The 3286-nt window shown below is 28.5% G+C and overlaps 1 long non-coding RNA gene across 1 annotated transcript; it reads left to right on the forward strand.

Moving 5' to 3' along the window:
• Positions 1-1790: 1790 nt before the first annotated feature.
• On the forward strand, positions 1791-2688 carry LOC133816353 (uncharacterized). The gene is made up of 3 exons (XR_009885180.1): positions 1791-1978; positions 2386-2498; positions 2582-2688. It is a non-coding gene; the product is annotated as an uncharacterized LOC133816353 (long non-coding RNA).
• Positions 2689-3286: the final 598 nt, after the last annotated feature.

The following is a 3286-nucleotide window of genomic DNA, read 5'->3' on the forward strand; positions in this document are numbered from 1 at the left end:
ATCGTCAAATTCTGAGTTATATCGAGTAAGTTATGCTTAAAATACTTTCGGTCACTGCAGTAGAAGAAAACCGAAAAACGAGAAAACTTGCTACGGCCGCGGCCCGGGGGACAGAACGTAGTGGCCGCGGCCAGCAATGTCCCAGGCCGTGGCCGAAGTCCGATTTTCTGGAAAATACATTTTTCTAGTGGCCGCGGCCACCAAGAATCACTGCCACGGTCGGCGATCAATTTTTTCTTAAATTTCAATTTTTAAATGTAATTTTTGGGGGGCTATAAAAGGGATTAGGGTTAACTTTTATTATAACTTTGGATTGCGATTTTTAGAGGCTAGAGCAGCAAAGGAGGAGGAAAAATACATCATCATCTATATTCTTCAATCTAGTTTTTCGTTCTTCTCAAAACTCTTTTATTTTCATTGAATATTTATGTTTATGAATATGAATATGATTATGGAGAAGTTTTCTTTATAGTTAAGGGTTATTTCAAAACCTTGGACATGAGATCTTGAATGCATTGATGAATTTTATTCCTTTTATTCCCTTATATTAAATTGCTTCTATTTTTCTCTTTGAATGTCATGGATCTTGTAAAATCTTGTTTAGATGGCCACTAATTAAGGTTTTGCATTGTTCTACTATCATCTTAGGATTTCTATTCACCTAATAGTTTAGGATTCTAACACTACTATAAATATAGGCTTTTACTTCGTTTTTTACACATAGAATATAAAAAAACTTAAGTAAAAGTCTTTCAATGGGTTTTTACTTCGCTTTTGGGAATGGTAGAACATAAAAATAGGCTATTACTTCGGTTTCTTAAAAAAACGAAGTCAAAATAGAAAATGAGCAAGGGCCATGTTTGGTTTGCACACTATATTGGCGCTTTTCACTTCGATTTTTATGAAAAAATGATGTGAAAAGTGGAGCAAACCAAACGCGGCCCTGAAGGCTTTTACTTCGGTTTTTATATAAAAACCGAAGTAGAAATGGTACTTTCTACTTCGGTTCTTATATAAAAACTGAAGTAGAAAGGGTACTTTCTACTTCGGTTTTTATATAAGAACCGAAGTAAAAGAGTTTTAATACTCTTAATATATAGCTCTCGCCTCATTCTTCTCTCTGAAGCAAAAATCCCAAACGCCAAACCCAGAAAACCTTCATTGTTGTCGTACTCCCACGATGGTTTCACTAAATATGCCATTTTTTTAATATATTTTTTTTACCATTTGAAACCATTTTTCTTACTTAAAAACAGAAATATTAGTTCCATTTTTATTTTTGAGGGAGAAAATAAAGACTTTGGGTGTGGGTATTTTTAGGGTTCGAAAATGAGTATTGTTATTGGACTTTGACTGGTTTTCTTACATTAAAATGTGTTCTTGAGCTTCAAAAAAGGTATGAATCACTAAATCTTTGTTTGTATGATTTTTTTTATTTTCTATATTATTTTCAGATTTTTTTTTCTTATATATATAATGTGTTTATTATATATAGGTTTTAGATATGCTAATATTGATTTAGAGGTTATTTTGAGCATCAAAGAAGGTTTGTTACCTTGAAACTTTGTTTGTGTTAATTTTTTTTATATTATTCTGAATTTAATACTTATTTTTTAGTATATTTTTGTTATATTTCTTTTATTTATTTTGTTATTTTATATAATGTTATTAATTATATATATATATATATTAGTAAAATTTAAAAATTGTTGTGACTTGCTAATTAAATTTCTAAACATAGCTTCAATAGGTAATATTGTTGCCAATATTAGAACTTGAAATGTTTGGATTATTAGTGACATTTGTTTTTTATTTTCTATAACTAGCTAGCTTGATATGTTGTTTGATGATTATGTATCTAGTTTAATTAATTATGTAATTGATTTTTATTTGTTTTTGTTTAAGCTTTTTAGTAGGGTTGTTGATTTAGTTGCCAATTTGGTATTGAATTTGGGTGACTTCAAGAGTAATATTGGAAGTGAGTAATCTTTAAATTTTATTTATTACTATTGCAATATTTATTTATAAAATTAGAGTTAAATCATGCATGTTTTACTTTAGTGAAGTAGGTTCTGGGAAATTTGTTGTTGGTGGTGATATAAGGATGGAATTATGTATGTTGATTTTGTGTTTGTTTGTGTTGAATTTATATATAATTATAAAATTGGGATATGCTACAAAAACAAAGGAAACTCTGCCAATTTTTAATATATTTTATTAATTGTTTTCCTTTTTCAATTCGCACACTATGTCGAGATATTTTGTGTGTTATTTACAGGTTTTTAAGTTTTTGGAGATGTTAAAATGCAGTTGTTATGCTGCTGAAAATTTTGTTAGACTAAGGAAAATTTAATAATTAAACTTCAATTATGTTGGATGTCCTAGAAAAAAGAACTAGGAGTGGAAGATGTAGAGGGATATGAAATTTGGATAAGAGCGCGAGAAACGAAGAAGACTCTTGTCGAAGATAATTTGGACAAAAAATTGAAGAAAGAGTTGTAAGTGTTTTAAAGCAAAGTAGGAATTTTTTTAAGTGTTGTTACAAGTTACTAATTTAATCTATCATTGGTTTGTTTTGTAGAATGAACTAAATGACAAAGTTACTAGTAGTCAAATTGTCACCAAGGGTCGAGAGGACATCTTGCCAATCCAACAAAAATATTTAAGCCGATTGATGACTTAAATTTATTAGTAAGGCTATTTTGTTTATACATACATTTAGTTTTATGTGAATGTATATATAAATGTTTAGGTTATTTTACTTAATTACAATTATGTGAATGTATATATGAAGGATTAGGTTATTCTACTTAACAATTATGTGAATGTATAAATATTTTATTTTATAAGAATTTTAATTCTAAGTGTATAAATTTTGTGATTTTTATTTCTGTTATAAATTAAATGAAAATAAACCAATTCTAATTGTAAAAATATATATAACTATAAATTCATATAATTAGACTATTTAAAAAAATTAGGGCAAAAATATATATATATATATAAAAAAATAGAATTGGGCCATTTAAAAATAATTATAAATAATTATTAGAAAAAGGGTGGGGGGCTTTCTACTTCGGTTATTATGTAAAAACCGAAGTAGAAAGTGGGGATTCTACTTCAGTTTTTACATAATAATCGAAGTAGAAAGTGCCCACCAAGGAAGCGTACCCCACTTTCTACTTCGCTTTTTACATAATAATCGAAGTAGAAAGCCTATTTTTCACTTCAGTTTTTAACTACTTTTTACTTCGCTCCGAACTACTGGGGTTGCGAATTTTAGCGA

Source organism: Humulus lupulus, chromosome 2 (genome assembly GCF_963169125.1).
Source record: "Humulus lupulus chromosome 2, drHumLupu1.1, whole genome shotgun sequence".
NCBI lineage: Eukaryota > Viridiplantae > Streptophyta > Magnoliopsida > Rosales > Cannabaceae > Humulus > Humulus lupulus.